The sequence below is a fragment of the Harpia harpyja genome, chromosome Z, assembly GCF_026419915.1.
Source record: "Harpia harpyja isolate bHarHar1 chromosome Z, bHarHar1 primary haplotype, whole genome shotgun sequence".
NCBI classification, from domain to species: Eukaryota; Metazoa; Chordata; class Aves; order Accipitriformes; family Accipitridae; genus Harpia; species Harpia harpyja.
Window position 1 is genome coordinate 64302038 of NC_068969.1, and position 24019 is coordinate 64326056.

Consider the following 24019-nt stretch of genomic DNA (forward strand, 5'->3'; position numbering starts at 1 on the left):
AAACCAAAAGCCTAACTCTCCCATATAAAGATTCAGTGTATGCTCACAACAGCCTTAAGAGAATATCACTGCTTCCCTACCTGCAACGTTCCTCCCCCTTCAAGCAAAAAGGCCCAAATATCAAACTGTAGTTCTGGAGCCCACCAGCAGTTCAGGGCAGAGGTAGTATATCAAGCAGCTGTCCAGGACCATGTCCTGCTTGACACAAAGCAGGTCTGCTGGAAGAGTTTTCCTTTATCTACAGGCTTCCTCTCTAGCTGACCAAATCCCTACCCTGTGATGACACAGTCTTATCTGTTGTCACCATGAACAGACCTACTGCAGATGGCTGGACTTTTACATACATAACAGTGAATTCTCTACAGAGGGTAGCCTGGATCCATGACCACATTAAATGAAGCAGACATTTTGTTTATATTTCTACTCCTCAATCTGGAAAGGTCCACAGATCCATAACCGGGTTTTATCAGAAGCAGACAGCTATAGAGGACAATTTTTTTCCCCAATGGACAATGAAATAAATTCTGCTTACTGCACTGTTTCTAATAAGATGAGGCACTAGTATATACTACAAAAAAGGTTTACTCATCAGCCTCAAAATTTTCCACAGTAGGTTTCCATCTTCCCAGTCTGTTCTCACAGTGTGTGTACATCAAACCCCAAAACCACATCAATATCTTTTGTGAGCATCTTGAGTGCTTAAAGAGGCAGACCATTAGCATCAGCTACCTTGGATATTCACCGTCATATCTTCCTCAAGCTTCAAGGACTTTTTGTCTCATTTCAGCTTAACAACAGAGATAAATGATAAGCGCTTTCAACTTGCATATATTTATTTTTCGAGGTGTAATTTAACAGCCTTTGTATACTGCTACAGAGCTCTTCTTACAAGAGTCCAAGACATTAAGACCACAGTGCTATCTCCTGTTATTTACTGTATATGCATTTGACTTTACAGGTGAGTGCCATGTTCACCTGAAGAACATCTTTGTCAGCATGAAAAACGCAGTGCGAAGGCTCTGCAGACAGCCTTTGATTCTAGTACTCGCCTAGCCAACAGGAATTACTAGAGTTAGAAGTGAGAGATGCTGGGAGGAGCTGATGCTAAGAAGCCCTAAAGAGTGTGGATGGGGAGCCCACCAAGGATGGGAGAGAAGAGGAAGACAAGGAGAAGCAGTAGAGTAAGCAGGTAACAAAGCAAGGCAGATACAGAGAGGAAAGGAAGACAATGAAATGGTAATCAACCAGCAGTAACTCATCAATTACAAAAGTTAAACCAGAATTCGGGGGGCGGGGGGAAGCAAAGCTTTTTCTGGAAGGGAGAATACTCCAAGACTATGTAAGACTATGAAAACAAACTGAGGGCTGGCAAAGTTTAAAAACCAAGAAATGCTATTCTGTCCTTATTAATGACCTTTTCAAACTCCTTTCTGAAGTGAAGCTTTGATCACAATCAATTTACGTAGAAGACTGAAGCAACCTTGAAGCAGAATGAACTCTGCAACTGCTTCAGCACAGGAAAGTAAAATGCAAAGCTAGAGAAAAAACAAATCACTATTCCCTTTGGCTATCATTAAGGAAAATCTAGTGATTGGTGATCACTGCTAAATGGGATGAAATTCTACCAACAGATATGTCATGCAGGCTACCTGAAGTAAATCAGCATACCTGGTATGACTTTAGAAGATATCCTGAAGGACTCTAGTCCTTCAACCATCACAGCCAAACACCACTGCTATTGTCAGTTTACTGAAGTTATATGTAGCATGCAAACCTACCACGCCTTTTCTAGCAAAGGATAGTAGTACTAAAATATTACTCAAATCATCATTTTATGGCAGTCATTTTCATTTTACAAATAATAAAACCGAGGTGGAAAGAAGTACTGCCTGGCTTTCTGCTTGCACACAGAATGAACAGCAGTGGCAGGAATAGGAAGCCCTGGCTGAGAAGTTTCCCCTCTTAACTGCTAGGCTGAACTTCCTCTCTCCAGAAGCTATGCCACCACAGCAGCAACATTCAGTACAACTGAAGTGTAAAAGTAAGTTAGTCTATAAACTAGCAGGGCTCTGTCAACTTACAAGGACAATTTGGCATCCCTTTCATTGGTTGCACCTCAGAGCACCAAGTACCACACACACCCTACACCATGCTCCAAACACTATAACCAAATGTTAGCATAGCATCCCATTAAGATCAGTTGTGAAACAGTGGTGAAACAAATATTACACAGTCAAATCCAAAGCGTCTCTAAATAGAGCCGAGCCTTCCACCTGAAATGCTGCTGAGCACAGTTCATGTTCGCTGCTGCAAATCTTAAACTCCAGTTTCCATGCCAGCCTGTCCGTACATGCTTCCTCAGATTCCTTTGGGATGAAACCACACCTGTCTGATCTGAAGCCCTTTTGTGTATTAAAAAGAAATTTGCAAAGGCTTAGATTCAGTCCTGGCAATTTCCTTTGTCACGGAGAGAGGAAGGGAGAGAGGGCTGAGAATATTTATATATGACAGGTTAGGGGAGAATTGCCTACCTTCTGCTGTTTCCCACAACATGTCTATAAAGCCACAACAAATTGTAGGGAAGATCAGAGAGTCAGAATTTAACTCTTCCTTATGGAATAGGGCAGTTTTGTTCACAGGATCTCTTCCTATACTAATTAACAGTTTTCTGAAAGACGACTTCTGATCACAATTTTCTATCCCACTTTAAAAGCCCGCATTGTCACTGGTGCTAGACTCTCTGGTGGCTGCTCCAACACAATGCACAAAAATTACATGAAAGGGGAGGAGTTTCAGGTTTTGCTTAATAGACCACCTGGATCACACAACACACAAAACTGATCATTTAATGAGGTGGGACATATTGGTCTATTTGTATTGTAACTTGCAGCTGCTGTTACAGTAAATTCAATGTAACTATAACTCTGGTCACAAACTGGTCTTTATACAAGTGCAAAGATGCTGCAGAAAAGGCTTGTTGCTGAAATTCTTACAGATTTTTCACATATGGCTCCATTGCACACTGCTTAGGTAAGATGAAAGAGCACTCTCTTCTGCCTGATTTACAAATGCCCAGAAAACCCTGGATCTCTGCTTGACAACACTGATTATGCGCTGATAAAGGCACAGGTCTAGAAGTTGTCTGGGATCCACAGTTCAAACTGAAGTCAAGGGATATTGCAAGTATTCTTTAGCATTACGCTTGCGACTGAGAAATATATTAAATCCTAAGACCAGTACTAACATTTTGTTCATAAGGGTTGCCCTTCAAAAATTAATCTAGTCACAAACAACACCAAGTCAAAATTGGTTTTAGTATTACTGGTTAGTACAGAAAGGAAGGAAAATAGATAATGATTTTACCTTTTTATTATAGTAAGCAAGTGAGCAAAAAAAGAAAAACTGTGTTCACATGTTTACAGATCACTATATATATTACAGCAAATATGTGCAGAATAGAAAATATTCATATTACAATTGTTTACCTATAGACACCATCAGGCTACAAACTCCCTCAGTGAACAAACTTTAACTATTCTCAGCCTTTTGCAATGCAGTTACTGAATGCAGCCTGCTGGGAAGTCAACAGAACAGCCTTGAAAATTGTATTTCTAAGCAACGTTATGCTTCTGTTGTTGTATGTTACTGCTTAACCATCTCAAATATTAAAGGGACTAATCAGCAGTTCAGAGGGAATTCAATCATCCTTCTTTCAGGTTAAATGCCTGCCGTTTTAACTATGCAAAACATTAGGCACCTAGGGTAGGACACATACATTAATATGAAGTCACTCCTCCCAAACCACGTTCTCGTTTTCCTCAGTGACTTTTCAAATTTCTAGACAGTAAGAGGAAAATACCACTTGCAGAAGTGCATATCAGCCTTTGTTAGCTTTGGCATTCTTCTTGGTAACATATGAAGTCAGAGCCTCAAAATACCTCATCGGTTCGAAGTAGTTTGTTATCTGGCAGCATGATGGGTAACAGTGCATGTGCAGACCTGCAGCCTTGATTAAGTCTGAAGCTGCAGTTTTGTTTTGCCTTTCCAGAATCTGGCAGCATGTGCTAACAAGGAGACCACATGCAAAATTACAGCAAAACCCCCTCTGGAATGACACAGCTACTTAGTCTGTATTGACAGTGACATCAAGTCAAAGATCATTTGCTGCTTGGTTGTTAATGGTTGTGCTAATATATGAAGTACTTGCCAAACAGGAAAAATAGGTAAACTCCTTGGCCTAAACCATTTATAATCCAAATACAAAAAAGCAACAGAGTGTAAATTAGAGGAGAATAAGAACAGTTATTTAAGTAAAAGGTGCTCACATCTAGATAATTCACCTTTTATAGTGCTACAGTGATTACTTACAAGATAGGGCTGTTGCTTAAATAAGATGGACTGTCAGCTCTAAGTATATATAGTTAATGTTGAAAACTACTGGACAAGTGGTCAAGGATAGCTCTTCCAAATGGAATCACAGAATCACAGAAGGGACCTGTGGAGGCTGGAAGGGACCTGTGGAGGTCATCTTGTCCATCCTCCCTGCTCCACCAGGAATATATGAACTATTTGCAGCTACCCTTCATGTGTCAGTATTGGTCAGCAAGTTTCCTTGTAGGCATTGCGGCAGGCATTTATCTTCCAGAAGGCTCTGGAGGAAGAGAGAGACAAGAACCTCCTGAGGACAAAGTCATGAACAGCTTCCCACATAAGGGAGCACAAATGAGAACACAGACATGATTACCAGAGACTCAGTCAAACGATGTAATAAGGCAGGCCTGAATGGTCAAACAGATGATAGAAGTAGCTATAACATACTACAGAAGACAGGTATCAAGGAGGTAAAGTTATGTGGGACTTTGAAGAGGATTTTAATTTGGTTCCATGGAGGCATCCAAAGAGGAGGTGACAAATCCGTGTCAAGGATTGCTGTGGCCATCAGAAAGAACAAGGTTAGCGCAATCTACAGTTAAGAAAGAAAATGATCAGCCACAGATAACACAGAAGAAGAATTAAAAACACTGTTCTCGGTATGCAGTACAATTGAGCAGGAGATTACAGTATGATTGTGCAGGAGATTCTGGGTCGTGGTTACAAGTCTGACAAGTTAGACTCAGAACAAGGAGAAGCAAAAATAATAGCCAAATTCACATACAAGGGAAAAGATAAGCAGTCTAATTTTTTGTGCGCAAGTTTTTGGAGACCCTCATTCAGAAAGCCTCAGAGGGATGGGCTAATGAGGAAATAACAGAGGGATAAATGCTAAGAAAGAAGAGACAGGTTTAATTGTTAATTAGTGACAACTGCAGGGGTAATCTAAAATAAGATGGTGGAGGGCAAGGGATGGGACCACAAAGGACTCAAAACAGACTGTGTCTGCAGAGCAGGGCAGAACTGATCTTCCCTGTGCTCTGCAGTTTTAGTCTCTGTGCACGCACCAGCGCATCCTGATGGTGACACAGGTACTACCCATAGTCCAGCCATGCTGGCCATTCACCCCAGGGCATCTCTAGGAGCTCACTGCAGTACCCCTCCTGTCTGCAGACAGTTTTCTTTCAAAGGAAACCAGGTCTGTCCCTGACTGCTGACAAATATATAGAGCCAAGGGAAAAAGAAAGATGATAGTCTGTTAAAAAAGAAGACACTGGGATGTCCAGAGAGGACTCAAGAGACTCATACTAATATGATGAGGAACATAAATATCATTCAATGAAGCAGGAAGAACCAAAGGGTGAGAGTTGCCTAGAAAATGCATTTAAGACCTTGGTTTAAAATGGAGTGACTTCCATTAGGCTTTGGTGACACCAATGTCAGAAAGTCAAGTTTGGTGGCTCCTTCCTTGTGATCTAACCAAACTGCTATCTCCTGGTTTAGTATATTCTTAAAGGAAAAAGCACACAAGGCTTCAACTTCTAAGTCTTCCCTTATCTGAGGAAGCAGAGCCTATTCAGTCATTTTTAACTAGTTTTCCTACTTTGCTATCTTCATCTACTGTGGCACAAATTTTTCAGCATGAAATGACTCTGGTTAACAATAGCAACTCTGTTTTTAGGACTGGGGACAATGTCAAATGCTTTAGGAGGTCAAAACAACAAAACTAGCTAAGGTGAAATTTCCCATTGAAAAACGGGAAAAATTAAGGCACTGATGTAGCTTAAAGAGATCACTAATGCAGCACAAGCCACCAATCCAATTGTCAGTCCTTCACTGCAGCCTCATATTAGGTACAGGAGTTAAGGCTCTGCTTTTGCCTTCTGAGCAAATTCGTAATAGGGGAATAAAAAAATGAGTTGATTAAATAGCCACAGTTACTCAAAATTGCTGCATCATTTATAAATAATAAGTGTGACTGCAGTATACACAAAACAGAGAACTTAGTTATCCCTCATTAGGAGACGCATATTTACACTATGTAGGACAGCATTCAAATTAACTCATCTATTTAACTACTTGTCATCCATTACCTCACTTCACAGAACAGAAACAGGTTTTAGCTTGTGTTTACTGGTAGCACTTAGAGCAAAGAAAATCAAAACTTTGTTTTGCCTCCATGTTCCCAGGGTGACTCCCAGGTGCTGCCGAGGCCAGCAAGATCCTAGACTGCACTGGATCACAGGACAGAACTCAAAAAAAATCCGCATGTTCTTCCTATCCCCCAGCTAATGACCTGCACATCTGCTTTCAAGGAGGAACTATAAGCCTTCTACATTATGCAAATTAAATGATCATCCATACTGCTTTCTGTCCCGTTAAGAAAAAAACATCAGCAAAGAGAGAAGCATCCTCCTGGGAGACCAATCTTATAACGTGCCCAATGCTCCTGTTCTCAATTCCTTTGTACAGCGCTGTGGTGGGCTGACACTGCCCAGCAGCCAAGCGCCCATACAGCTTCGCTCTCTGCCCACCCCACCTGCCCCCAGCGGGATGGGAGAGGACACGAAGAGCAAAAGCAAGAAAACTCATGGGCAGACATAAAGACAAGTTTAACAGGCAAAGGAAAGAGGAAAGAAAAAAAAAGAAGTGATGCAAAGGCAGTCGGTCACCACTTCCCACAGGCAGATGGATGCCCAGCAATGGCCACCTTGGAGGACAACACCCCCACTCCATTCTCCCCTACCCCAGGTTTTATTGCTGGGCATGACACTATATGCTATGGAAAATCCCTTTGGCCAGCTCAGGTCAGCTGTCCCCCAAAAACCAACAACCTACTCGCTGTGGGGATGGGGGAAGGCAGTGAGGGGAAGGGAGTGAAAGCCTTGACAACGCTGGCCTAGCCACAAGTCCAAAACACAACACATTACAGACTGCTATGAAGAAAGTTACCTCCATCCCAGCCAGACCCAGTACAAACATGAAAAGCACTACAAGCTAGCATATGACCCCACTGCAGCTGACTGGCCAGCCACAGACATGCTTACAGTAGCCCCATCCCAGTTAGGGTGATTTTGTCCAGAGAGCACTGCTATATCACACACCGCTGTTCTGCACCACACAGGGAGCGGTGCGATGCAGTTGCAGTCCATACATGAGTTTCATGGGCAGACCACCGTTGACCCGCTTCTTATTTTCTCTGAGAGAAGCCTGATTACTACAGACGTGCAGCAAAATCCCACTGCTGCTCAGTGACCTGTACCAGCATCTTGCACAACACTGGTTTCTGTCAGACCTCAAACTCCCTCTAACAGTCCTAAAACAAATCTTTTGCTTGGGGAGGGAGTGAATTCCAGGTCACGCCTATAGACATGACAAAGATCACGGATCTGAAACCTAGCTAAAGGGTCACATCCTGTTGGAAACTCCCCGACAAGAAAAATGTTCCCTGCATGCTCCTTTCAAAAGGCGATGAGAGAGTGATTTGAATCCTGTTGGCTAAAGTTAAAAGCGTTTAATGCAGGGAACTGTACATGAAAATGTGAGCCTGGGAGTTTCTGCAAGTTACTGCAGCAGCCTTCTGCGTGATGTACACTGTATTTATAAGCTTAGGTTATTTCTGCTCAGGACTTTGAGTGAGTCAGTGAATACTTGCTCTCATAACAGATTCAAATTCAATCATCGCTGCATGACTCTGTGTACTCATCCAAATAACTCCAGGCTTTTCGGGCATGTATTCAACTGCTTAATCTAGCATGAGGGGATGGATGGTTCCTATCAGTAACCAAAGCCAGGTCTCAGTCTGGCACCAGCAAATGCACTCCTGTAAGCAGACAGGATACAGAAAAGCTTTCTGTTCTGTTCCAAAATTCTGCTTAAGTTAATATCAAGCTTGCTTTTTTCTTTTTTTTTTTTTTTTTTCTTTTAAGGATTACAGTTTTCAAAGATAAACTGGGTTGGGTTTTTTGCCCTTCCTATAGAAGCTTGAGGATTCTCCTATAAAAGGCTGAGGTTTCACATGGATCCATGAAAGTATGTGTCTCTCACCTCTCCCTTTTCTGGCTCACAGGTCAATTTGTAATTCATTGTGGAAATCAAATATAAAAATATTTTTTGGCAAGGATTTCCATCTAAGAGGTTCATACATCTTAAAGAAAAAAACAGCTGAATAGTCATGGGATTCTCTGATTAAGCAGTGAGCAAACAAAACACTGACAAATTATTTATAGTCATCATGTTCAACTTAAACATGAGCCATATATTTGGGGTGGGCAATAGAAGACTAACAACTAAGATCAGCTAAGTAAAACAGTATGTCAGGCAACCTGGGCATTTAAGTAAAAGTAGCTACATAAGTTTTACCTGATTGGATGTAAGTATTTTTTCCCTTTATATCATATTCCACACTTTTCATAATGAGTAGATTAAATTAAAAACCATTCCTAACAGGGGCACAGAATTATTTCAGATGATAAGGCTATGTATTTCAATAGTGTCTTGACTTGCAAGCCTTAACTAATCCCTTCTAAATGTATTCTCAGATAGGAATACTAAGGCTCAGCTATTTCACGAGGAAACACAGGCAGACACAAGAAGACTTAAAATCAGATAAGGCCCAATGAAGATTCTGCTGTAGAGAGTTGGTCAGCCGCGAACAAACCTACACAACTCTTACTCTTTCTCATCATGGAGTTGAGATGTCTGGAGACAATGGAGAATGACCAAACAAAAAGTTCTTCCTAAAGCTGTTCCTAAAGTTCTTCCTAAACTGAGAAATTCAGCCCACACAGTCTTTGAGATACGCACAATGGACAACAGCAAGGGCGGCAAGATGCATTGGTTTGGCTGCTAAATGTTGTAACATTTCCCATCTCACGTTACACTACTGAGTAACCTCCTTGTTCCATTCATACATGGGATTTTCAAAGTTTAAAGCTCAGATCTGAAATTTGAAAACTGCATTTTACATCTCTACTTCTTGGCCAGAAACCCACTATGACTAATATCAGCAAAATCTTCATCTGAGATACCGGAAGTGCTCTTGTAATTTGCTTTTGCATCACTGAAACTTTGGGAATATAAATGATGCTCAATAATCACATCGCTTCTTATTTCCATTGTTTACAGTTTAAAAAAAATATATAATTAATTATCTTTGCCATTATGAAAAGTCTTATAGAATGGGAGAGGAAAATAACTCTTTTGCGACAAAGTTTTTCAACAGCAGGAAAAAAAACTTACAAAAACACAATTTCTTCAACTTATTATTCTAATTTTTACAGTGGCTCACATAGAAACCAATTAATCTCCATTCAATTTTATGGAATGCTTCCACAAGAGCTCTTAATACAAAGCTAAGACTCAAGTAAGCACAGTGTAAAGATGATGAGAACTCTGCTAATATTATCCTCACAGAGATAGCAGAATTGCACTTTTCCTGTGTTTCTGATAACAAGTATTATGGGCACAATGTTCAAAACTGTCTTAAAATTGCTCCTTGGGTTTACATTAGCCATGGCTGCACAAAACCAAACTTCCTTGCGCCGTCACTGGAAGTACGGACAGCAAAATTCAATCCAAAGGGGCAGAAGGACAAAAAAAAGGAATAGTTACAAGCCTGGAAAGCAAAACGAAATATTAAAAACTAATTTTAATTAATCACTAGGATTAAAAGACTGCATTAAATGCTAATACTTTTAATCAGAGATATTTGAAGAGCTATAGTTTAGAAACCTTCCTCCCCTTCCTGGTTGAATGCAAATTACCTTTCTGCAAACTTGCTGAAGTTCTATTGATTACTTATCTGGTGAAGCCTACTCAAAATTTGGAGGTTTGATTTTGTTTTTAACTTCACTATGAATAAGTAACAATATTGTATGTCCCATGCCACTGCTGCCAGTGCACAAATGCATTCCCAAAACTCCACTCTCCCAAACCTTCAAAACAAGACAGAAGTAGCTTGCAATACACCTGTTTAAACGTATTTCAGAAACTCTAGGGCAACTTCTGCCATGAAGCAGCTGCCTTTGCAGATCACGAAAGAGCTTTCAAAGCACACAGAAAAGTACATGCCGAGCTCTGGCTCCAGCAGAGTAGACTCGCTCAGATTCCTTCTAACTGCAACTGCTTCTGCTACACATTTTCTATAAGCCCCTGCTGCTTCCTACCCACACAGGCTGCGAAGTAAAAACGCCTTCCTGTCAAACGTTACAGGGACATCTTACCAGATACAGAAATGCAGACATGTACGTAAAGGCTGGAGCCATCTTCAGAAAATTTTTTTTTTACCAGTGCTCCAGTATCTGTCTTTTCTAACAAAACTCATTGGGAAATGGCGTTTTAAAACTGTTTACATAATATATTTAATGACTGGAAATTCTGATCAGAAACCTATACAAATTAAAACAAGTTCTAATACCCTCTGGTTAAACTGGCTCTGATGTGATAGCTGGATATAAAATAAACCATGGTAAGCAAAAAATTTTCCTTAAACAGAATGCAAAATATGTGTGGTTGAGACAATCTGCTCTAACTCTTCGTCCCATGTTCAGTGTTCCCAGAATTATGACTTTAATGAAGAAGAGGACGTTCCTTAAACAGCTCTGACAGACACGGTAAGAAACACAGACAATCATTTTTGGCAGCACACTCAAGAACCTGGGGAGAAGTGAAAATACTCCACTTGTCAAGATCTGGAAAAATGCATTTGCTGTCCTCCGTCACAAAAAATGGTTTCAGTCTCCTAGCTATTGTGGAACAAAAGGGTAAAAAACTAAATTTGCGTGTCTAGAAGACTAATGTTCCCAGAAGAATAATTTCCATCTGTAAAAAATAGTTGTTAGTTTGTTAAAATGAATGGAGATATTCTTAAAATTAATACAGAAACCTTATGCTGATAGTTTCACTGTTCAGGCCTGAATAAGATTTTACCAAAAAACAGAAGAACATTACAAATGAGCCAAAAGACTTACCGGTATTCATGCATATTACCACATGGCAGCTATCAGGGACAGAGTTGTTCATAACCTCCATTTATGGAAATACTGAATTTAAAGACTGATAAACTGCCCACACTTTTGCCATCACTTCTTTCAAGTATGCCTTGTTTTCTTTGTCAGTCCATACTGGCTACAAATTTTTTGGCTATAATCTATTTCATAAATAGACCCCTCAGCCTTTCTGTTTATTTTGAGATACCATGATGTTAAGCACTGTGTTTCGCCAGCAGGAATAAGTCTGATACTGTTAATGATTATCTGTGGTATAAGGAAATCAAACTGAGTGACAACTAGAAGAGAAAGCTGGTTGTTCAGGAAACAAGCATGCTAGTAATCAGCACTTCTCAGAACAAAACATGACAAATGCATTGCTGTTAGATGGGAATTCGTTACAACACCCATATATCAAATAACGTTTACACTATTGTGACCTGTTTTTAAAAAATCAACTTAGAAGAATCTGGCTGGCAGCAGCAAACCAACAATAACAGAGTGAAATAACCTGAGGAAAAGGGCAACAGCAGAAAAACTTACGTGCACTGGTGCAGGGCCCAGAAAAGCGATTCAGACCGACTTACGGCTTTGTCCAGTCTTGCTGTCCTAGGTGCAGAGACACACCAACTTGTGTGTTCCTGCAAGGGAACCCTCTCCAAATACTTAGATGGCTGCTCTGACAACTGTAAAACTCTCTCTACATATTTCAATGTTGTGTCCCCATGCACACGTTGCTGAGCATACCGTGGATCTTGTTTTATAGATCCAGGATGTGAAGATTACATATTGGTTACAGTTAAAATGGTCACTTCTCCAGCCTACAGCCAGGGCTGCCTTTTGCCCCATCCCTTTACTGTATGTTTCATTAGACCACCCAGATGTGACAACACACATTACCAGATGTAGGGTTTCATGCTCTCCAAAGGGTAAATGTCCTACACCTTGCGACTGTAGGCTGGTCTTCATAGGCATATGCATACCTGCTTGTCACACTGGTGCTGCTGGAGCCTGGAAAAGCTCCAGTCCAGGGTCAGCATGGGACACTGCAGCAGGGATGATGCCAAAGGAGGGTATGTTTACACAAGCTTTTGCAGGCAAAGAGGAACCTTCATCTACCTAATGCTCCCAGCCAAGCCAGAACTGTATGACTGGTTTTTGGCACGTGGGCAAATATGAGGTAATAACTCTAATGCAGCCTGGAGTAGATGCAGAACAATTTTGCCCCTACCTGCAAAAAGCTCCTTACGTGTACCCTGAGGACCCGTTAGATGTGGCTGGGTTGCATGCTAGCAGAGCTATACAGCTTCTGAAACAGAGCTGGCTTCTCTCTGCAGCTCTGAGCATGGGGCGAGTGAGCAGACGCCTGCCTGTACCTGGGGATGTACCCATACCCACCGGTCACATAGGCACACTGTACTTGCAGAAGACCTTAAGCAAGTTGTGGTTTTCACCAGCAACTAAACACTATTTCCACTCCTATTTAGATAAAATCTAACTGGCCTGAGGAGTAATTCAAGAGCTCATGTACACACCACAGTTGCTTCCAGCCTAACCCCAACCCAGGGCCTAAGCTTGTTCAACTTCGTTAAATAGCTGCTGTTCATAGAGCTGAGCGACCTCTACATAGGAGCTGTCACCTCTCAGTCTTGCTTTCTGTAGCTAATTGGAAATGGCAAGGCTCGTTAAGCTTCAGCAGCCAGGTTTTTAGTTGCCTTATCCATGAACACCGTATGGATGATGTTATTAGCTATCACTCTGCATTGGGCAATATAAATTTGCGAACAGACTTTCTATTTGTTGGCATGCGCCAACTCAACTCTAAATAACACCACTGCCGAGAGGAAAAACAATAATAGGAAGGTGCAGCTAGTGATTAAAGCACCATGGTCCCAGGAGACAGAAGTTTTCTAGGTGACATTCAGCAAACCACACGGGCTACAGTCCCCCCATTTAAGCCACATTACAGCAGTGTTAGGACTACATTCTTTCCCCTTCCCCCTTTAACCCTGGTGCTGCTTCTTGTTCCCTCTCTTCCATTGCTAACTTACAGCTATCCAAATCTGGGTGCTGAATTATCCCCAAATTAGTCCTACTAGAAAATAAACAAGCAGTTTTCTGCTGGCGTACCTCTCTGAGCCAGCTCACCACTGAGCCAGCTGAGCACCAGCCCCAGCCCACTTCTCCAGATTGGCTTCTTTGACAAGGCTCCTTCCCACTTTTAAGGGGCCAGCTTGCTTCTTGCAAGCAATGCTGCGAGCCCTCTGGCCTCTGCAAAGCCTCAGGCACAGCAGGTTTGTTTCAGCTCGACTGAGCACCCAACAGAAAGGAAGGAGGGTCTGCTTCTAGGCAGCTGTGCTGAAGGTGTCCTGGAGCAGGAGGATGTCTGAAGGCTCCCTTGGCTCACAGGCTGAGGAGACAAACTCAGAGCATGGAGCTGAAGTTTGGCATACCTCCCCATTCAAATTCCCTCAAAGCTTCAGGACTGGCTCCATCACAGCAAGACAAGGGAGTTTTCAGGGAACAGATTAAGGAACAGCCCTAGTCTGCTCTTGTAGCATAAATATCTTCCACCAATTTCTCCATCAGTTTATATCCTGTGTATGTTTCCCTACAACAGGGAAAGACATTCCCCACATAGGCAGCTCAGGAAGCCTGTTTCCCACCCCCAGAAACCCACCTCTGTTGCAATGTAGAAAATACATCAGTCAGCTCATGATGCTTAGCCAAATTGTTTTGTTCCTGTTTTCGTATCTTAAAAGTACAAATTTCTTGGGCTTTGAAAATCTCTCTGTGTGATTCAACAGTCCCAAGCACAACATGCTCTGTGTTTGCTCATGTTCTGCACATAAAAGTTTTTGTTTATTTGTTCTTCATGTCAAACACACTGCTGAGAAGGGGACACAATTCAAAATAAACTGTAAATGAGGGGAAATAACAGTGAACACACAAGGAACATGGAAGTTTATCTCCTTTAGTGATCTCCCTGACATAATCAAAGAGGTATCACCATGATAGGTGACATTACAGTGGGGGTCTGCTACAGGCCACCTGACCAGGAAGACCAAGCAGATGAGGCCCTCTATAGACAGATAGGAGCAGCCTCATGTTCACAAGCCCTGGTCCTCATGGGGGGACTTCAACCACCCCGGTACCTGTTGGAGGGACAACACTGCAGGACATAAGCAATCCAGGAGGTTCCTGGAATGACAACTTCCTTCTCCAAGTGATGAAGGAGCCAATGAGGAGAGGTGCTGTGCCGGACCCTGTTCTCACCAACAAGGAGGGGCTGGTGGGGAATGTGAAGCTCAAGGGCAGCCTTGGCTGCAGTGACCATGAAATGCTGGAGTTCAAGATCCTTAGGGCAGCAAGGAGGGCACACAGCAAGCTCACTACCCTGGACTTCAGGAGACCAGATTTTGGCCTCTTCAGGGATCTGCTTGGTAAAGTACCACAGGATAAAGCCCTGGAGGGAAGAGAGGCCCCAGAAAGCTGGTTAATATTCAAGGATCACCTCCTCCAAGCTCAGGAGTGATGCATCCCAACAAAGAGGAAGTCAGTCAAAAATGCCAGGAGGATTGATGCATGGATGAACGAGGAGCTCCTGGACAAACTCAGACACGAAAAGGAAGCCTACAGAGGGTGGAAACAAGGACAGGTAGCCTGGGAGGAATAAACAGAGAAATTGTCTGAGCAGCCAGGGATCAGGTTAGGAAAGCTAAAGCCTTGATAGAATTAAATCTGCCCAGGGATGTCAACGGCAACAAGAAAAGCTTCTATAGGTACATCAGTGATAAAAGGAAAACCAGGGAAAATGTGGGCCCTCTCTGGAAGGAAATGGGACTTCTGGTTACCCTGGACATGGAGAAGGCTGAGGTACTCAAAGAGTTTTTTGCCTCAGTCTTCACCTGCAAGTGCTCCAGCCACACCGCCCAATTCATAGAAGGCAAAGGCAGGGACTAGGAGAATGAAGAACCACCCACCGTAGGAGAAGATCAGGTTCAAGACCATCTAAGGACCCTCAAGGTGTACAAGTCCATGGGACCTGATGAGGTCCACCTGTGGGTCCTGAGGGACCTGGCAGATGAAGTGGCTAAGCCACTATCCATCATATTTGAGAAGTTGTGGCAGTCCAGGGAAGTTGCCACTGACCGGAAAAGCAGAAACATAAACCCCATTCTTAAAATGGAGAAAAAGGAAGACCCAGGGAACTACAGGCCAGTCAGTCTCACCTCTGTGCCCAGCAAGATCATGGAGCAGATCCTCACAGAAACTATGCTAGGGCACATGGATCGGTGACAGCCAATATGGCTTCACTAAGGGCAAATCGTGCCTGACAAATTTGGTGGTCTTCTATGACGGGGTAGAAGGATAAGGGAAAAGCAATGGCTGTCATCTACCTGGACTTGTGCAAAGCATTTGACACTGTCCCGCACAACACCCTTGTTTCTAAATTGGAGAGACGTGGATTTGATGGATGGACCACTCAGTAGATAAGGAATTGGCTGGATGGTTGCACTCAAAAAGTTGCAGTCAACAGCTGGATGTCCAAGTGGAGACCAGTGACAAGTGGTCCTCAGGGGCCAGTACTGGGACCGTTGCTGTTTAACATCTTTGTCAGCAACATGGACAGTGGGACAGAGCGCACCCCCAGCAAGTTTGCCGATGACACCAAGCTGTGTGTGCGGTCAACACACTGGAGGGAAGGGATGCCATCCAGAGGGACCTTGACAGTCTTGAGAGGTGGGCCCATGAGAACTTCATGAAGTTCATCAAGGCCAAGTGCAAGGTTCTGCACATGGGTCAGGGTAATCCCAAGCACAAACACAGGCTGGGTGATGACTGGATTGAGAGCAGCCCTAAGGAGAAGGACTTGGGTGTATTAGTGAACGAAAAACTGAATATGAGCCAGCAACGTGTGCTTGCAGCCCAGAAAGCCAACCGAATCCTGGCCTGAATCAAAAGAAGTATGGCCAGCAGCCTAGGGAGGTGATTCTCCCCCTCTACTCTGCTCTCCTGAGACCCCACCTGGAGTACTGTGTTCAGGTCTGGGGCCCCCAGTGTAAGAAGGACTGCTTGAGTGGGTCCAGAGGAGGGCCATGAAGATGATCAGGGGGATGAAGCACCTCCCCATCAGGATAGGCTGAGAGAGTTGAGGTTGTTTAGCCTGGAGACGAGAAGGCTCCAGGGACACCTTACAGCAGCCTTCCAGTCCTTAAAGGGGGCCTACAACAAAGCCGGAGAGGGACTTTTTACAAGGACATTTAGTGATAGGACAAGGGGTAATGGCTTCAAACTGAAAGAAGGTAGATTTAGATTAGGTATTAGGAAGAAATTCTTTACTGTGAGGGTCGTGAGGCACTGGAACAGCTTGCCCAGAGAGGCTGTGGATGCCCCATCCCTGGAAGTGTTCAAGGCCAGGTTGGATGGGGCTTTGAGCAACATGGTCCAGTGGAAGGTGTCCCTGCCCATGGCACAGGGAGTGGAACTAGATGATCTTTCAGCTCCCTTCCAACCCAAACCATTCTATGATTCATACAGCAGTGCACGCTGATGTCCAAGCATGGAGACCTACTGCACCAGGCACTGTACAAACACAGAAGGGTGACTGAAATCCTTGAATTTTAGAGTGCACAGGCTAACACTGAGCAGAGAAAAGGAAAACATAAAAGCAGAATGATGTTGGCAAATATACCGGTTCTACCACCTACATTTTAGAAAGGGAAGGCTAGCAAGGAAAGAAAAAGTATGAGGTAAATACTAGCAAAATGGAAAAACAGGAAAGCACAAGAGCTCAAGGCAGAAAAAAGGTGAAGACAAGTAAGTGTGGAAGGATGCTTAAGTGCCAAGACTGGGGATGTAGACATACTCCAGGTCAGAAACAGACATGCCCGAGACAGATTTAACATGTGGTTTTGTTACTATTAAGTGTTGTGTAGATGTTACCATTTTAAATCCCATCTTAAAATGCTGTTCCTCAGATTTTTCAATGGGAATGAACAAGGCCTGGTATAAAACTATTTTGAATGAATGAGTCTCACATCAAAATCAGAGGTTTTTCAACATGAAGTCCACCCACAGGATACCACATCCTTATATTGGGAAAAACTTACTACGGCATTTCGTCTCAGGTCTTAACATGAATCTAAGCATTGATTTTCTGGGAGCCATCAATCTGTGAGTACCTCTGAGATCCCAGTGTCCCATGGGAGAGGCAACCCTGCTTGGGAGCTCTACGAGGAGGGGACACCAAGGGTACTCAGGAGACTGAGAAGCACCCTGTTGGGCTGAGATTGATTTGCGCTGGGATTAGTGCTGACCTCAAACACAAAGTTTGGAAACTAAACATCTCACCTTAGAAACACCAAAACAAAATGTTCTGATACTTCCGAGGGGAAATTTTTTTTAATTTTGCACTAAAGACTTTAATTTGAGGATGAAAGCAAGTACCAAGATACCAGAATTTTTAACATAACAAGAATCTCCATTTTGAGAGTTTACCCAGGAGAGCTGTGGCAGAGGCGTGCTAGTCTTCAGGAAATAAATAGCTCCTCCCTCAAAACCCAACAAAACCACAACAATATAGACTGCCATCAGGCCAGTGCGAATTTTATCTTAAATGATGGCTCTCAGCCACCCTGGGCCATTCAGATGAATTAAGTCAAAGGGACTGCTGGCAGGCTCTAAAAACAGGCTATGTTTAAGAGCTTTGCTGGCTTTGTTGCTGCAATGAAAAAAAAAGGAAGTTGGAGAGGCATTAATCTGAAATTGAAAGTATCATCAATATCTCCAAGACACAAAATATAACTGGAATGAATAATTAATTCTGGTCTACAGTGCCTTGCATGAAGCTTAACTGAGAGCAAAGTGATAGATACGAGCTCCTTTTCCCTTCCTGTTATTTTATATTCATGTAAAACCAGGTTCAGTAATCTGAAGAAGGAGTATAAGACACTGTGCTGTGGGAAGGGGTATCATAGTAAGGGAACTGAGAAATAACTACAGCACAGCACCAAGCGGATTGACACAGTGAGGATGACATATGGGTAAGGTGAGAATTCCTTGGTAAGCGTTCTACTTTGTATTATCACTTTGGTGATTTTCAGTACTTCAATTTTGTGACAAGCCTTCCTGCACAGTGTCATTAATATTTTTCCTCCCTTTAAGACTGTGACTCTAAGCAGTAGCAGTATTTCTTCCTGCCAGCTTCCAGAAGGAAAGGAAGACATCCCCCTCAGCAGTGGAAATCTGCTGTGCCTACCTTTGTAATGCTCTCACATACTTTTCCTCGGTCTATAATCTATGCTCTATTTTAAACGAAGGATGCCCACAATGGCTCTTCTGGGCTTGCTCTAGTTAGCTGGAGTCAGCTTTAGGGTAGTATGTCATTCGATCAATGATGGTCTGAGGATGAATCCATTCAGAAGGCTGGAAAAAACAACCCCTCTAAAATTTGAATCAAGGGACCTGGAGAAAAACTAATTGCAAAGAACAAGCTATGCAGATGCTAGCTGTGTTTTCAAATGTATATCAAGTTTCTAATACTATGCACATCTCTGAAAGAGTTTGTATCTACTGCAGAGAAGGAACAAGTAATACTCTATACAAATTCAGGAAGGTGTTGGAAGAGAGAGAGCAAACATATGTCAATTTTCCTTTTAGCTAAGCCGCATATTTCAGCTGCAACATGCCAGATTTCCTGTCTTCCTTGCTGTCTTTGTTGTTTTCTCTTTCTCTCATACTTTTCTTTCTGATGTTCTCCAATGCAACCCTGTAGGTTGTGAACACACACATTACAACTAGTGTTACAGGCATCAGCTGAGGCACCAGAAACAGTGTAGGCACATTAATTCAGAAGATAAATTAGCATTTGTGAAGACCATGGTAAAAACACAGCCAGTACCTGAGCTTGGCCATCTCTACCTAGTGCTACAGCCAGAGGTTTGGTGAAGCACGACTGGCTTTTTTCTCTCCATGAGGTCCTACTTCACCCACATGCCACACCAGTCCCCAACTGTGGGGAAGAGCAACTGAGCAAGCTAGAAAATTGTCTCCCTGATTTCCCCCTTATTTTCCATGTTTTCTCCTCCTGTCTTTCACACAGTCAGGGCTGCTCCCCTGCAACCGCATGACACTAGACTGTGATATTTGTTTGGCAGCACTCTGCCACAGGGCCGTGTTATATAGCTGTTGTTACCTCTTTAATCTTCAACCGCATATGACACATTTGAAGCTAATCCAACTCCAATAGTGTCAAAGGAAGATGGAAAATAAACAGCATTCCTCTCTACTGTCCAGCCACTGCAGACAGACTAGTCTCCGGCAGAATCCTGAAGGTCAGTATCCACAGTATCTGCAGCTATCCAGTAGTAGAATGAGGAATTTTAGAAGAAAATTGGCAGCTACAATGCAGAACGAGCTATCATACCTACATTAATTAGCTGTGCTATCTTTGGAGGAGCTCTCCTGGGTACGGTAATACCCATTGCCCTATGCCATTTTGACATGCTCCAAAAGTCTTAACTATCTGCTCACACAGAGGTGGTGTTACATCACCCTGGCTGCTTTGATGAATGTTCTACAGCAAGGTTCATCCAAGGGGGAAAAATAGTGGGAACCATCTTAGGAGCCACATCTACCGGGATGCCACAATGGCGATCAGCACGCCATGGGATAGCAGAGGTAGCCCACCTTCCCAACCCTAACCAGGGCTGGGAAGTCTAGATGGGACCCAAAGCATTTTTTCCTCTTTCTGTAGAAAGTCACAGCAGGGTAAGGCAGAAAGCCCCACCAAAATCTGTTGCATGACAGGCAAATTCAGGGAAGCAGAAGAAACCAGCAAAAACCAGGGTATCATTTCGCACCACAGCTCAGAGAGAGTAAAGAACTTTCAAGCAGCAAGTCCACAGTCACTTTGAGGAGCCCCCAACAGCGTTTCATCCTCATGCAGAAAGGAGAAGGCAGCTCTGCCAGTACATATGCCACAAGGACTGTAATTATCCTGATGCGTTTTAATAAGCATTATATGCAAAATCGTATTTTGGTAGACCAAAATAGCTCTCATCTTAACTACAAACATTTGAAGCAGTAGATATTACTCATCCATTTAGAGCTCAAGCCTGTGATCCGCTAGGCAGTTTGAAACATGCTTGAACTCCTGCTGTGGATGGAGCCTGTCTTTAACAGCAAGTGAAGACCACACGGAACTCATGGGCTTGAAACAGAATTTACTTGTGAAATCCCACGGCCTATAACAAGCAAGAGATCAGAACAGACGATAGACAAGGTCCCTTCTGGCTGGGAAATCTGGCAACCAGCTAATCTGTATGTTCCCAGATGAGTCTATTACCTGAGTAAGCCTGTAACTACTCCACACAAGTACTCCATCATCTGGAATTTTCAAAACGGGCATCATACACCCCGAGATACTGTCACAACAGTCATTAACATGAACAGACAAGTTGCAAGTCGGCTGCTTCATCAGTCTAACAAACAGCAACAGACTGCGCCATTAGCAATTAAAGGTAAATGACATTTAAAACCCTAAAAAACGCACATCCCAGACTATTTATAATTGGAAAACACACTTACCTAAAGCAAGTCATAATCCCACTAGTTGTTGTCTGCCGCTGCTCTCCACCTTATCCCCCTCTCTTTACAAACTGTGGGGACCATAGGAGGGTTACCTACAGGAGTGCTCTGCTTGGGATTGGTACCAGACGGTTTCTGACACCATGCACTGGCAGCCTGGTCTGAAGCCCACAGACATGAGTCATCATCAGTGAGAGTTTTTCTGTTTATCTCAATGAGCACTGGATGGGCTGTAAATATTCTTGCCAAAACCAGTCATTTCTAATAGATCCTCTGTTTTCACTGGTTTCATGATTTTGAAATGGCTAGATTACTCTGTACAGTCAGAGCTGAGGCATTACTTGGCACACCTCCTGCATGCACTATCAACAGCCCACATCCAAAGATGAGTGCAACACAGGGTTAAAATTAAGTTTAAAAATTTGTTAACACTGAAAGTTAAACTCCTCTAACATATGCTGGCATTTTTACTGAGCAGTGTCATAATCCCTCGTATCTGCAAAGAGCCATCCAATCCCTGGCTCTTGAAAAGGAAAAGAAAAAACAAAGGCAAAAGGATATGAAACTCCAAGACCGAATCTCAGAAATGGTTAGGGTTTGTCACAACCTCTGTAACAGAAAAAAACCCTGTTTCTTGTCTTTTTTTTTTCTTCACCCTCCCAGAAAGTCCTGAAGGTAATTCTGGCTGAAAGAGTCATCAGCTAGATCACTTTATCTGGACATTTTTACTGTTGGTACCGGGTTTTGATTTTTTTTTTTTTTTTTTTTTTGCTGATAGAGTTAAAAATCAAGCCTCAGCCATCCTACCAACCAACCAAACAAACAAAAGTAGCAATTCATCTCTGCATAGATAAGGCACCCCTCCCAGCGCCAGGCATTTTTATTTGCGTGTGTCCAATGACACTTGCGTCGCCTACCCGGACCCTCAACCGACCTTCCAAAACACAAACTAAACAGGCACACAACCAAAAAAGCCACGACCGGAAGCCGCGCCAGCCCCACAGCGAGCGACCCACGTACCGTCCCTCCGGTTGGGCTGGCGCCGCAGGACTTCGCAGCCATCAATGCACGCGCGGGCAGGCGCTCACGCACAGACGACCTCCACCACCTCCTCCTCCTCCTCCTCGCGGGGACGGGACGCCTCCTTCCCTGCTGCTTCCCCTGGCCTGGACGCGATGTATTTCCACAGACGGGCTGTAAAGCAGCGGCGGGGACGGGCGCTGAGGCGAGCGCTCACGAAGTTCAGGGAGGCAGCCGGGCTCTCGCAGGCGCCGGTGGCGGCGGCCGCCACTCCTCGGGAAACCGGCGAGGCGCGCGGGGGCGCGGGCGGCCGCCGCGAGGCGCGGCAGGTCCGCGGGCAGAAGCGCGGAGAGCGGCGCTGCCGCGGACCCCGCGGTGCCCCCACGGTCGCGCCGCCAGCGGACAGGGCCGCCGCGCCTCCCGCGCTTCCTCCCGCCGCCGTTACTTGCCGCGGCCAGCCGCAAGCGCGGGACGCGCCTCCCAGGCAGCCGGGGCGCCCGAGCCGCACCCGCTGGCCCCGCCGGCCGCCTGTCCCGTCGCCCCGCGCCCGCCGTTCGCCGCCGGCGCCGCGGGCAGACCCGCGCCCGCCCGCCCTCTCTCTCGCTCACCCGCTCACGCTCGGCCGCGCAGCCCGGAGCCGGGCGGGAGGGAGGGAGGCTGCAGCGCGGCGCCGCTGCCTCTCACAAGCCATTGACCCGGGCGGCGGAGGCGGCGCGGTCCCGATCCCGGTCCCGGTCCCGCCTCCGCCAGGCAGCGCCGCCGTCCCCACGGCCCAGCCCGGCCCGGCCCAGCTCGGCGGCAGCGGGACAAAGGCCCGGTGCCCAACGGCCCCGCGGGCGCTCTCCCCGCCGGGGCTTCCCCTGCCTGGCGGTCGGCACCCCCGCCAGCCTCGAACGGGGGCTCGCCCGTGCTCAGCGGCAGGCGGGGCGGGAGCCGCCTGTAAGCATCGGTGTTAACGGGAACAGTGCGGGACCGAAGCCTGGGCTAAAAAACCCAAACAAACAAACAAAAACCCCACAGCCAAAAAACCAACAAAAAACAGACGTGGAAACACAATTCGTCAGTGTCTTGTCAGCGAAGCCAGAACATCAATATGCCTCTTTCTTGGTAGCCTGAGAGAAAAAGATTTTCTGAAGCCTGCTGCACCTCTGCGCCTGTGAAGCTCGTGTTGATGTCAATGCAAATGTCCAAGTCGCTGAAGCTCTGCTAAAGCGGTATCTAAAATGACAGCTCCAAGTTCCTAAGATAACAATGAATAACCTAAAGGAAACCTGAAGGCTCATATTTTTGTTTGCTTAATTATAGCTCTCCATTGCATGGCCTTTCTCAAGCAACCTTGCTTTCTTTGTCCAAAAATAAATTAGCATTGCAGGGCTGAGATAGTATCTATTTTGCTGTATTTTCTGTAAAACTGCTTTGTTCTCTCAATACAACTGCACATTAAAACACCAAGATAGACTTAAATCTTGCTAGAAGCCTAATCATGTGGGAGTTTTGCCTTTGGTCTGCTTTCCCGTCAGTGGCAAAAAAAAACCCCACCTGTCTTTGCACCTGGCTATGTGTTCACCCCCAGTGACAAAGGTGCTCTTTCAGGTGGAAGAGGAAGCTGCATACAGGTGCCACCTGTGTATTAAAATAAAAGGAGAGGGCCCAACACTGGTTGTTGAAGTCACTCAGTAAACCTTAGCAGAGGGCAGGTGAGTTAAATTAAATGGCAGTGAAAATGTTAATGTTCACTGGAGTGGGAACATTATTAATAAAGTCACTTGGAACCCAGCCTTGCAAACAGGTCTTCAGTGACAGCCCTTACCGCCATGGAGGCCTCATTGCAATGGATGCCTCACTTTTTAGAGTAGAAGCTTAAATACACATCTAGACACACATCAGATCTATGTGTACAAATGTGGTTTCTGACCACTTTTTTGTCTTTTAGTGTCTGAATTTTGCAGTGATGCTTTTCAAGCACTTGTCTCCAACTAATCAACTGTTTTGTGAGAAAGAAAATAAATGAGCCTGGTTACCAGTGGATTGGTGTCCTTTTTCCAATA

The 24019-nt window shown here is 44.3% G+C and overlaps 1 protein-coding gene across 4 annotated transcripts in view; it reads right to left on the bottom strand.

Moving 5' to 3' along the window:
* Positions 1 to 22954, bottom strand: part of MARCHF3 (membrane associated ring-CH-type finger 3) — a 109765-nt gene extending 86811 nt beyond the window's left edge. For 2 of the 4 annotated variants that reach the window (XM_052777222.1, XM_052777220.1), the window contains exon 1: positions 21972 to 22282. The gene's annotated coding sequence lies outside the window, so the exon portion shown is untranslated. Of the gene's footprint in view, positions 1 to 21971; positions 22283 to 22579 lie in introns of those variants that run through there. The other 2 variants (XM_052777219.1, XM_052777221.1) reach the window with 2 other exon arrangements.
* Positions 22955 to 24019: the final 1065 nt, after the last annotated feature.